Raw genomic sequence first — 12,807 nt, 5'->3', positions numbered from 1 at the left:
GCGATATGCGGAGCACACGCGGCTGCAAGGTCTTGGTGGCGGCGGAAAAAGCAGTGCACAGCCAGGTCGCACGCTTCTTTTAGTCGAGGAAGGCGCTCGGGGCAGCGATTGCGGAGATCCGACGCGTTTCTATGGCGTCGACCTGATACTGGTGCGGGACGGTTTGCTCGGGGAGGCGAGAGCGGTGGCAGCGACGAGACGCGGCCGGCGCTTTTCTCTCTCGGCCGCGGGACCCGTGGCGCCATCTGGCGGAGGCGCGGCACAACTCGTAGCACTCGGAAAAGATGCGGGGCCAACTAGCTGTGTGTCTGTGTGCGCGCGTGCCGCACCTGTATAAACAGATTGTCTCGATCGCGTAAAAGTAGTCCTCAAACACGGAGAAAGGCCCCATTGCCAGTGCGGTACAGGGGTCAGCCCGTGGCAGTTGCGCAAGCATCGGCACTTATTTTGCTTGACCTCTAAACTGCGCGAGCGCTTCAGACGCTGCAAGCGAGCGAGCGAGCGAGAGTGTGTGTGTGTGTGACAGAGAGAGATAGAGTGTTTTCGAGTATAGGACACAGCAGCGAAGCATTATGTATGGCAAGCAATGCCTACTGCAGCGATCATTTTGTATTTACCGTTGTGGTACTTTGCGCGCTGCGAGCAGACGCATGCACGCACGTAGTTGTTTTGGACGCCATTTCCGAGTTTTATATATAACACGATGTATACGAAACAAATACCCACCGCAAACACACCACGGCACCGAAAAGCAGCAGTGCGTCGCCTGCACCAGGCGGTGTATCGAGAAATGAACTTGAACACAGCGCCAGAGAATGTCGCGAAACGCGGCGCACAGCGTGCAGTGCTTTTTTTCCCTATAGTGGTTGTTTCTCTCATTTTGGATTTGATTACAGCCCCCCGAAGGGGGTCTTGGGCCGAACCCGGCAGCAGTGCAACGCCGGGACAACCCGCGGCGCCGGAGGAGCAAGCCCCTTCACGGCGCCAAATGGCAAAAATTAGTTTAATATCTTGAGTCCAAATAGGACTCGTATCAGATATTAAGCTGATAAGAACAGATGAAAAGAGAAGTTTATTTCATCTCTGAAACAAGGTACAGGGTTCACATACAACCAGAATGACTTTTCCTTTGGAAACCAACATTGTTTCAGGCACGCAAGCGCAAGGCTCGCTGTGCAGCACCCATTGTGCACACAACTCTATATAATTATCCAGGGGTGCTCTGAGCGGCTTTCACACTCAAGTCGCTCCCCCGCGCAGACGAAAACCCGCATCAGCAGCCATACACACATTCATAACAAGGCATGCGCGGTGTAAACATTGTCGTTCTACTCCACCGCCTTGCCAACAAATCAACTGGAAGGAAATGTGCGCCCTGGCGCCGTCAAAATGAAGGGTCATGACACGCGATTTTCTTTCGCGCAATTAACTTCACACCAGGCAGACGCCGGCCGACGTGACAAAGCACAAGAGAACGACGTCACTCCCCTCCCCCCGTGAATATTCACGTCTGATAATCCTGCTGACCTTTAGGCCAGCGCCAAGTACTTCGCTCAAACACTTGAAACATCACAAAACAACTTTCAACGCTGTGCGCGCTGCACACTCGGTGCAACACGCACTTACAACAAAATTCGTCCATCAATACACGGCGAGAGCGGCCCCGGTCATGGCATATACAAGTTCCCCAAGCGGCACGCCGCTCCTGGGCGTCCCGCCTCTGCAGCGCATTATGCACCCGATTGCACACTTATGCATGCGCGAGGCGCGGTGGGCGGAGCTTACTATGTTAACTCGCCTCCTCCGCAGCCCGCGTCGGTTTGTTTACATTGACATACGCGTGGTTTCGTGTGCTGTGTTTACAGCTGGACGCGCTCTATCCTGCGCTCTGAGGACGTTAATAGTCCACTACTTCGACCTGTAGCTGGCCGTGTTCCACCCTGATAAACCTAGTGGACCATCGTCTGAGGAATGCGTCCTCCCCCAGCGCTACGAGTTCATTCTCTAGGTGTTGCAGCAGCCGCGCTCGCACTTTAAGCAGCATGGGGTACATGGCTCTGTGTGGCCGAGCTCGCAAAGAAGCTACCCCCCGCCTGCTCCATAGTACGAGTGCGCCGACCCCCAACAGGAAACAGACGAATGCGTCTCGTGAACGCGTGTGGGTGCCCAGGGAAATCCCGAACATCCGCGTCATAAGACGCCAGAACGTCTTGGCAACACGACAGTCGCGCAGCGCGTGTCCTAACGTCTCTCGTTCGCCGCACTGCGGGCAACTCGCGTTCGGCGCAACTCCCCACCTGGCAAGCTGGTCGCCCGTGGGCAGCACCCCCCATCCACGCCTCCACCCGAAGTCGCGAACGTCAGGAGGGAGCGCGCTGGAAGTGAGGAGCTTCCAGTCTGCCCCTTGCGCTTGCTGCAGCTGTTCCGCGCTCAGTCGCTTGACCGCTAACTGTTCGCAGAGCTCCGTTGGCTTCGTGGCCAGGACGCTTGCCTCAGGAAGCTCCGCGTTCAGCTGGCGATTGAAGCGCAACAGGTAGCTGTAGAATGGAGGTGGATGCTCCGCCGTCGGCCCCCCTGCGCTGGCCTCAACGAAATCGCGCCTTGACGTGCCCAGAAAGTACTCGATGAGTGGCCTTCCCGGGTAATCCTCGTTCTCTAACAGCCCTCGGAAGCAGCGCAAGGCGAGGATGCCGCTGAGAGTCTCCAAGTGGGGAATGCTGAACCCTCCCAGGTTGCGTGGAAGGCGCAACACTGCCCGCTTGACGCGCTCTGTTTTCCCCGCCCAGAAGAACGAGCCAAGCATGGTGGCCAGCCTCCTCGTCACTCTCGTCGGCGGGCGTGCCACACGAGCAACGTACATAAAGGCGGCGGAAACGCACGACCTTATGACGAAGCTCCGCTCCGCCAACGAAAGCTGGAACTGAGAAGCCACCTCCAGCCTGACTTCCGCCTTCCCTAGCAGCTCGCGCCAGCTCTCGTCTGCGACCTCCCCGGACGCGTGGAATGTCACGCCCAGCACTCGCACGGCTGCCACCCACTCCACATCCCCGGCCAGGTCTGACGCGAACGCGCCGAAACGCAACGCCTTACTCTTGCCCCTGTTCAATTGGGCGCCAGACAGCTCGCTGTACAAACCAAACAGCCGTAGAAACGCTGCGTAGCTGTCTTCGTCCCGCAAGAACAGGGACACGTCGTCCGCATAGGCGGAGACTTTCACCTGACCCTGGCCGGGTAGTGGGAACCCCCTGATCGCGACGGAATCTGCCACGCGCCTAAGCAGCGGGTCAATACATATCGCGAACAGCATGGGCGAGAGCGGGCAGCCCTGCCTTATGCCGCGCGTGACGGCGAACGGGTCGCTGAGGGCGTTGTTGACAATCAGGGTAGAAGTCAAATTCGTGTAAAGGGCTGCCAGCCTCCCCACGAAAACCTGTGGGAAGCCAAAGCAGCCCAGCGCAGCGAACATATACCGGTGCTCGACCCGATCAAAGGCTTTTGCCTGGTCGATCGAGACGAAACACCCGGCTATGCCCGTGCGCGTCGCAAACGTGAAAAGGTCTCTGGTCAGGGAGAGGGCGGAGAACCCTGTCCTGCCCGGAACACTGCAGGCCTGGTACAAGCTGATGACATGCGGGAGGGTGGCGCTAACGCGCTTCGCCAACAGCGATGCCACCAGCCTGTAGTCGGCGTTCAGCAGCGTGATGGGCCGGTACGCGCTCGGCTCCGCAGGGTCTCCGCCCGGTTTCAAGATCAGGAAGACCCGACCCGCGGTGAACGAGTCAGGTCTGCGTCCACATTCAAGAAATTCGTTCACCATCCGCAGAAGCGGTGCTTTGAGCGCGGGGAAGAGGACTTTGTAAAACGATAGGGGGATGCCGTCCGGCCCAGGGGCCGAGGCATCGTTCATCCCCTTCAGTACCTCCCACACCTCCTCGCACGTGGCGGGCGTGGTCAGCCGCTCCGCCAAGTGGTCTGGTACTAAAGGTAAGTCCCCGCAAAATGCCCTCACCGCTTCTGGGAGGCGCGCCCCGTCCTGAACATCACTCTCCGACGTAAACAAACGCGCGAAGTGGCCTGCAAAGACCGCGCGAATGTCGTTCACGTCGGAGCTGACACTTCCGTCGGGCAGCCCTACGTGAGGCACGCGCGCTGGCCCTTCCTCGTCGATCGCGCCTGCCCTAATGTGCCGAAGCACCGCGGGGTCCGCGATCGGCCTGCCTAAGACAAGAGCGCGGCTAGCAGCGCGCGACGACTGCCGCAAGAGGCGGTCGTACCGCGCTTTCAGGAGAGCCGCGTAGTCGCGCATCGCGAAGGTGAGCGTGCCCGCGCCCTGAACGATTCGCAACCTGCGGAGCGTCTCGTTCAGTTCGCGGGTGATGCGGACCTTACGCTCGCGCCCTGCCCTGACCAGCACCTCTCGAAAGCTCTCCTTCAGCGCGTCCCAACCTCTCTCCTCCCCCACCTCTGCCGCCAACGCGCTTTTAATGCCAGCCACGCTCGTGGGGTCAGTCATAAGGCAGGGGTCCATCCGCCACAAGTCCTGGCGGGGGCCTAGCTCCGCGCATTGAAGCCTGACCGACACAGGCGCATGGTCAGAAATGCGCGGCGCGTCGTCAGGGAAAGTGAGCACCTGACAGCTCTCCAGGCACCTGATTAGCTCAGGCGGCAAGAAAAACTTGTCTAGCCTGCTCCCCGACCGCCCCCTTGACCAGGTGGCTGCGAATTCGTGACCATGAAGGTGCACCCAAGCATCCCGCAGCCTAAACTGCCCCACGAGCTCGCTCAACGCGCGCGCACCTCGATAGGGCTTGCCCTGACCCGGCCCGCGAACATCTCGTACAGGATCCAACACACAGTTGAAGTCACCGACCAAAAACGTAGGATAACAATCGAGAAAATAAACATCGAGTGAACTAAAAAAGTCAGAAGAAAGGTTGCGCTGCGCAGGCGCGTACACGTTAACAGCGCGCACACGCTGCGAGCCAAGCACAAATTCGACCGCGATAGTGCGGCCGTCTAAACCAAAGATAACGTGCGCTTTCTGGCGAAGCGCAGCACGCAAAAATACAACGCCTACGCCGCAAGAAACCGAGTTTGAAAGCGAGAAAAAAGCATCAACCGAAAACCGCGAGCGAAATAAAGATACATCAAGAGGCGAACGAAAATTGCACTCTTGAAGAAACAACACGTCAACGTTTTGCGCCCGTGCGAAGTGCATAATTTCCCTTTGCTTGTCCAGGCCGCGGAAGCCTTGGGCATTCAAAGAAATAAGATGCACTAGCATTATAATAAAATATGGCACTACTTGCATTGACATGTGTTTCTCTTAAACAAAATACAACTCAGGTTGGTCGGGACTTCTTACTGTGTTCTTTGGCACCGTCGGAGTCGCTGCTCGAGGGCGGGCCTCGCTTGGAAGGGTCTTTGGTTAGGTCCATGTCCTGCACGGCGCCGTCGGCGGCGTCGCCTGCGCTGCTGGGGGGTGGCGCTCGACGGTCCGGCGGAGCACTCGCGGGCGCTGTCGCCGAGGGGGACGTGGGCTTGGCCGTGGAGGGCGGGGCCGCGGGGCGTACCACGCCGCTCGCGCCAGGCAACGCCGGCTTGGCGGCCTTTGCGCTCGCGCGGCTGGTTACCCCGCGTCCTCTCGGAGGCAGGGGCGTCGTCTTAGTCGTGTTGTGGTCGTCGAGGTTGGGTTGTTGCGCCTCTGAGACGGCGGGTGTGTCGCCCTGGTGTTCCGCGCTGGTCTCCGCGACACTGTCGCTGTCCCCGAAGGGCGAGAGCGGCGAGGAAACTTCGTCCAGGGTGAACGAGGCGTTGTCGTCGTCGGTGTCGTCTTGTTCGGTGGCCGCGTCTTCCGCCTCGAATTCCGGGTTGCCGCTTGCGCCTGGCTGTTCCCCTGCGCCGCCGGAAAGGGCCGGAAACTCCTCCAGCGCGGCGGCGTACGATCGGGGCTTGATGCAGTCGGCGGTCGCGTGGTGGCCGCCACACTTGCGGCACCCGGCGGTGCAGCTCTCTGCGACGTGCCCGAAGGCCCGGCAGCGGTCGCACCAGGGGGCTTTGCACTCTCCACGGTTGTGGCCGGGCTGATCACACCTGGAACACACGCGCTTAACCCCCCGGTACTCGAACTGCACCCGGCACCCGCGCACAAACATGAAGTTCGGCACGGGCTTGTGCATTTCAAGCTTGATGTTGCGGGTTCCGTTGTCGACGGTCGGGTGGCCTTTAAAAGTCTGGTCCGTGATGCTGATGACTCGTCCGAAGGGGGCGAGTGCAGCCGCCAGGTCATCATTACTTACAAACAGTTTGAGCCGCAAGGCAGTCATGAAGACCACCTGCGGCCCAACACAGGTTGTCGAGCACTTCTCTCCGAGGATTGTGATGTCCCCGGCCGTGTTGAGCTTCTCTGCAGCGGCCGCCGAAGCTACCGCTGCACAGAATCGAGTCGCACCTTGATGTTGGAGGGCTCGCAGTCCTCCAGGTCCCAAGGCCAGGTGGAAACCGTCGATTATGTCATCGATGGTGGCCTCCTTAGGAGCACTGAACTCGAAGCAGTGCTCCTTTGGAGGCGGCGCTCGGAACTTCATTGCGCGGCGTTGGCTTCCCCGCAGCGCAGCGCGCCGTGCGGGGAAGCGCACTTGCGCTCGCTTTGGGGCAACTTGTAGCTCGTGCGACTTCTACTGCGACCTGAGGCCGCGCCGTTGCTCTCACAAGAAAAAAACTAAGTCAGGATCGCTGTGACGACCGTCCGGGACTATGTAGCACCCTTAGCCAAAAGGCCGAGAAGCGATAACGTTAATCAAATTTCTAATTAGTCTCCGACGCGCAAAGACAGCACGAGCAAAATGGTGGCCACAAGGCGAGCCCAAACATTGAGAGCCGACACTCGCTCCGCGGCGGCCGTCGCCGCGCATCGAGCTTCACCGCAAGGCTCGCGGGCACGCGTTTATAGGTTTCTGCACGTTCCTCGCGCGCGCGACAGCTAGCGATTGGCAAAAAAGCTTGTCGCAAGCAGAAACGCGCTCGCCGAACGTGCACAGTGAAACGAGATTGCGGAAAGTCGTTAAGACACGACAGAGAGGCGCAGCGCGCGTCGCTTATCGTGAGCAAAGCACAAAAATCGACAACAGCCAACCCATTAAGAAAAGCAAAAAAAAAAAAAAAAAAACAAACAAACAAAAAAAAAAAAAAAGGAAAACATTCGCAACCCGAGTGAACATGTCGACGAGCGGCCCAGGGTGTCGGCACGGGTTGGCACGCGCGTTCCAACGGCGATATGCGGAGCACACGCGGCTGCAAGGTCTTGGTGGCGGCGGAAAAAGCAGTGCACAGCCAGGTCGCACGCTTCTTTTAGTCGAGGAAGGCGCTCGGGGCAGCGATTGCGGAGATCCGACGCGTTTCTATGGCGTCGACCTGATACTGGTGCGGGACGGTTTGCTCGGGGAGGCGAGAGCGGTGGCAGCGACGAGACGCGGCCGGCGCTTTTCTCTCTCGGCCGCGGGACCCGTGGCGCCATCTGGCGGAGGCGCGGCACAACTCGTAGCACTCGGAAAAGATGCGGGGCCAACTAGCTGTGTGTCTGTGTGCGCGCGTGCCGCACCTGTATAAACAGATTGTCTCGATCGCGTAAAAGTAGTCCTCAAACACGGAGAAAGGCCCCATTGCCAGTGCGGTACAGGGGTCAGCCCGTGGCAGTTGCGCAAGCATCGGCACTTATTTTGCTTGACCTCTAAACTGCGCGAGCGCTTCAGACGCTGCAAGCGAGCGAGCGAGCGAGAGTGTGTGTGTGTGTGACAGAGAGAGATAGAGTGTTTTCGAGTATAGGACACAGCAGCGAAGCATTATGTATGGCAAGCAATGCCTACTGCAGCGATCATTTTGTATTTACCGTTGTGGTACTTTGCGCGCTGCGAGCAGACGCATGCACGCACGTAGTTGTTTTGGACGCCATTTCCGAGTTTTATATATAACACGATGTATACGAAACAAATACCCACCGCAAACACACCACGGCACCGAAAAGCAGCAGTGCGTCGCCTGCACCAGGCGGTGTATCGAGAAATGAACTTGAACACAGCGCCAGAGAATGTCGCGAAACGCGGCGCACAGCGTGCAGTGCTTTTTTTCCCTATAGTGGTTGTTTCTCTCATTTTGGATTTGATTACAGCCCCCCGAAGGGGGTCTTGGGCCGAACCCGGCAGCAGTGCAACGCCGGGACAACCCGCGGCGCCGGAGGAGCAAGCCCCTTCACGGCGCCAAATGGCAAAAATTAGTTTAATATCTTGAGTCCAAATAGGACTCGTATCAGATATTAAGCTGATAAGAACAGATACTACACTTTGATCTTAGCCAAAAGGCCGAGAAGCGATAACGTTAATCAAATTTCTAATTAGTCTCCGACGCGCAAAGACAGCACGAGCAAAATGGTGGCCACAAGGCGAGCCCAAACATTGAGAGCCGACACTCGCTCCGCGGCGGCCGTCGCCGCGCATCGAGCTTCACCGCAAGGCTCGCGGGCACGCGTTTATAGGTTTCTGCACGTTCCTCGCGCGCGCGACAGCTAGCGATTGGCAAAAAAGCTTGTCGCAAGCAGAAACGCGCTCGCCGAACGTGCACAGTGAAACGAGATTGCGGAAAGTCGTTAAGACACGACAGAGAGGCGCAGCGCGCGTCGCTTATCGTGAGCAAAGCACAAAAATCGACAACAGCCAACCCATTAAGAAAAGCAAAAAAAAAAAAAAAAAAACAAACAAACAAAAAAAAAAAAAAAGGAAAACATTCGCAACCCGAGTGAACATGTCGACGAGCGGCCCAGGGTGTCGGCACGGGTTGGCACGCGCGTTCCAACGGCGATATGCGGAGCACACGCGGCTGCAAGGTCTTGGTGGCGGCGGAAAAAGCAGTGCACAGCCAGGTCGCACGCTTCTTTTAGTCGAGGAAGGCGCTCGGGGCAGCGATTGCGGAGATCCGACGCGTTTCTATGGCGTCGACCTGATACTGGTGCGGGACGGTTTGCTCGGGGAGGCGAGAGCGGTGGCAGCGACGAGACGCGGCCGGCGCTTTTCTCTCTCGGCCGCGGGACCCGTGGCGCCATCTGGCGGAGGCGCGGCACAACTCGTAGCACTCGGAAAAGATGCGGGGCCAACTAGCTGTGTGTCTGTGTGCGCGCGTGCCGCACCTGTATAAACAGATTGTCTCGATCGCGTAAAAGTAGTCCTCAAACACGGAGAAAGGCCCCATTGCCAGTGCGGTACAGGGGTCAGCCCGTGGCAGTTGCGCAAGCATCGGCACTTATTTTGCTTGACCTCTAAACTGCGCGAGCGCTTCAGACGCTGCAAGCGAGCGAGCGAGCGAGAGTGTGTGTGTGTGTGACAGAGAGAGATAGAGTGTTTTCGAGTATAGGACACAGCAGCGAAGCATTATGTATGGCAAGCAATGCCTACTGCAGCGATCATTTTGTATTTACCGTTGTGGTACTTTGCGCGCTGCGAGCAGACGCATGCACGCACGTAGTTGTTTTGGACGCCATTTCCGAGTTTTATATATAACACGATGTATACGAAACAAATACCCACCGCAAACACACCACGGCACCGAAAAGCAGCAGTGCGTCGCCTGCACCAGGCGGTGTATCGAGAAATGAACTTGAACACAGCGCCAGAGAATGTCGCGAAACGCGGCGCACAGCGTGCAGTGCTTTTTTTCCCTATAGTGGTTGTTTCTCTCATTTTGGATTTGATTACAGCCCCCCGAAGGGGGTCTTGGGCCGAACCCGGCAGCAGTGCAACGCCGGGACAACCCGCGGCGCCGGAGGAGCAAGCCCCTTCACGGCGCCAAATGGCAAAAATTAGTTTAATATCTTGAGTCCAAATAGGACTCGTATCAGATATTAAGCTGATAAGAACAGATACTACACTTTGATCTTAGCCAAAAGGCCGAGAAGCGATAACGTTAATCAAATTTCTAATTAGTCTCCGACGCGCAAAGACAGCACGAGCAAAATGGTGGCCACAAGGCGAGCCCAAACATTGAGAGCCGACACTCGCTCCGCGGCGGCCGTCGCCGCGCATCGAGCTTCACCGCAAGGCTCGCGGGCACGCGTTTATAGGTTTCTGCACGTTCCTCGCGCGCGCGACAGCTAGCGATTGGCAAAAAAGCTTGTCGCAAGCAGAAACGCGCTCGCCGAACGTGCACAGTGAAACGAGATTGCGGAAAGTCGTTAAGACACGACAGAGAGGCGCAGCGCGCGTCGCTTATCGTGAGCAAAGCACAAAAATCGACAACAGCCAACCCATTAAGAAAAGCAAAAAAAAAAAAAAAAAAACAAACAAACAAAAAAAAAAAAAAAGGAAAACATTCGCAACCCGAGTGAACATGTCGACGAGCGGCCCAGGGTGTCGGCACGGGTTGGCACGCGCGTTCCAACGGCGATATGCGGAGCACACGCGGCTGCAAGGTCTTGGTGGCGGCGGAAAAAGCAGTGCACAGCCAGGTCGCACGCTTCTTTTAGTCGAGGAAGGCGCTCGGGGCAGCGATTGCGGAGATCCGACGCGTTTCTATGGCGTCGACCTGATACTGGTGCGGGACGGTTTGCTCGGGGAGGCGAGAGCGGTGGCAGCGACGAGACGCGGCCGGCGCTTTTCTCTCTCGGCCGCGGGACCCGTGGCGCCATCTGGCGGAGGCGCGGCACAACTCGTAGCACTCGGAAAAGATGCGGGGCCAACTAGCTGTGTGTCTGTGTGCGCGCGTGCCGCACCTGTATAAACAGATTGTCTCGATCGCGTAAAAGTAGTCCTCAAACACGGAGAAAGGCCCCATTGCCAGTGCGGTACAGGGGTCAGCCCGTGGCAGTTGCGCAAGCATGGGCACTTATTTTGCTTGACCTCTAAACTGCGCGAGCGCTTCAGACGCTGCAAGCGAGCGAGCGAGCGAGAGTGTGTGTGTGTGTGACAGAGAGAGATAGAGTGTTTTCGAGTATAGGACACAGCAGCGAAGCATTATGTATGGCAAGCAATGCCTACTGCAGCGATCATTTTGTATTTACCGTTGTGGTACTTTGCGCGCTGCGAGCAGACGCATGCACGCACGTAGTTGTTTTGGACGCCATTTCCGAGTTTTATATATAACACGATGTATACGAAACAAATACCCACCGCAAACACACCACGGCACCGAAAAGCAGCAGTGCGTCGCCTGCACCAGGCGGTGTATCGAGAAATGAACTTGAACACAGCGCCAGAGAATGTCGCGAAACGCGGCGCACAGCGTGCAGTGCTTTTTTTCCCTATAGTGGTTGTTTCTCTCATTTTGGATTTGATTACAGCCCCCCGAAGGGGGTCTTGGGCCGAACCCGGCAGCAGTGCAACGCCGGGACAACCCGCGGCGCCGGAGGAGCAAGCCCCTTCACGGCGCCAAATGGCAAAAATTAGTTTAATATCTTGAGTCCAAATAGGACTCGTATCAGATATTAAGCTGATAAGAACAGATACTACACTTTGATCTTAGCCAAAAGGCCGAGAAGCGATAACGTTAATCAAATTTCTAATTAGTCTCCGACGCGCAAAGACAGCACGAGCAAAATGGTGGCCACAAGGCGAGCCCAAACATTGAGAGCCGACACTCGCTCCGCGGCGGCCGTCGCCGCGCATCGAGCTTCACCGCAAGGCTCGCGGGCACGCGTTTATAGGTTTCTGCACGTTCCTCGCGCGCGCGACAGCTAGCGATTGGCAAAAAAGCTTGTCGCAAGCAGAAACGCGCTCGCCGAACGTGCACAGTGAAACGAGATTGCGGAAAGTCGTTAAGACACGACAGAGAGGCGCAGCGCGCGTCGCTTATCGTGAGCAAAGCACAAAAATCGACAACAGCCAACCCATTAAGAAAAGCAAAAAAAAAAAAAAAAAAACAAACAAACAAAAAAAAAAAAAAAGGAAAACATTCGCAACCCGAGTGAACATGTCGACGAGCGGCCCAGGGTGTCGGCACGGGTTGGCACGCGCGTTCCAACGGCGATATGCGGAGCACACGCGGCTGCAAGGTCTTGGTGGCGGCGGAAAAAGCAGTGCACAGCCAGGTCGCACGCTTCTTTTAGTCGAGGAAGGCGCTCGGGGCAGCGATTGCGGAGATCCGACGCGTTTCTATGGCGTCGACCTGATACTGGTGCGGGACGGTTTGCTCGGGGAGGCGAGAGCGGTGGCAGCGACGAGACGCGGCCGGCGCTTTTCTCTCTCGGCCGCGGGACCCGTGGCGCCATCTGGCGGAGGCGCGGCACAACTCGTAGCACTCGGAAAAGATGCGGGGCCAACTAGCTGTGTGTCTGTGTGCGCGCGTGCCGCACCTGTATAAACAGATTGTCTCGATCGCGTAAAAGTAGTCCTCAAACACGGAGAAAGGCCCCATTGCCAGTGCGGTACAGGGGTCAGCCCGTGGCAGTTGCGCAAGCATGGGCACTTATTTTGCTTGACCTCTAAACTGCGCGAGCGCTTCAGACGCTGCAAGCGAGCGAGCGAGCGAGAGTGTGTGTGTGTGTGACAGAGAGAGATAGAGTGTTTTCGAGTATAGGACACAGCAGCGAAGCATTATGTATGGCAAGCAATGCCTACTGCAGCGATCATTTTGTATTTACCGTTGTGGTACTTTGCGCGCTGCGAGCAGACGCATGCACGCACGTAGTTGTTTTGGACGCCATTTCCGAGTTTTATATATAACACGATGTATACGAAACAAATACCCACCGCAAACACACCACGGCACCGAAAAGCAGCAGTGCGTCGCCTGCACCAGGCGGTGTATCGAGAAATGAACTTGAAC

The 12,807-nt window shown here is 57.2% G+C and overlaps 3 non-coding genes and 1 pseudogene across 3 annotated transcripts; all 4 read right to left on the bottom strand.

Moving 5' to 3' along the window:
• Window positions 1–907: 907 nt before the first annotated feature.
• On the bottom strand, window positions 908–1,070 carry LOC144150311 (U2 spliceosomal RNA; annotated as a pseudogene).
• A 7,108-nt stretch (window positions 1,071–8,178) lies between these two features.
• Window positions 8,179–8,369, bottom strand: LOC144150426 (U2 spliceosomal RNA). Its single transcript, XR_013318576.1, has one exon. It is a non-coding gene; the product is annotated as a U2 spliceosomal RNA (small nuclear RNA).
• Window positions 8,370–9,756: 1,387 nt separating this feature from the next.
• Window positions 9,757–9,947, bottom strand: LOC144150425 (U2 spliceosomal RNA). The gene has a single exon (XR_013318575.1). It is a non-coding gene; the product is annotated as a U2 spliceosomal RNA (small nuclear RNA).
• A 1,387-nt stretch (window positions 9,948–11,334) lies between these two features.
• On the bottom strand, window positions 11,335–11,525 carry LOC144150424 (U2 spliceosomal RNA). Its single transcript, XR_013318574.1, has one exon. It is a non-coding gene; the product is annotated as a U2 spliceosomal RNA (small nuclear RNA).
• Window positions 11,526–12,807: the final 1,282 nt, after the last annotated feature.

The sequence above is a fragment of the Haemaphysalis longicornis genome, unplaced genomic scaffold (genome assembly GCF_048455015.1).
Source record: "Haemaphysalis longicornis isolate Haplotype H1 unplaced genomic scaffold, Haemaphysalis longicornis Haplotype H1 scaffold_8, whole genome shotgun sequence".
NCBI lineage: Eukaryota > Metazoa > Arthropoda > Arachnida > Ixodida > Ixodidae > Haemaphysalis > Haemaphysalis longicornis.
The sequence above is the reverse complement of the archived record's forward strand: the minus strand, read 5'-3'. Positions and strand labels throughout refer to the sequence as shown.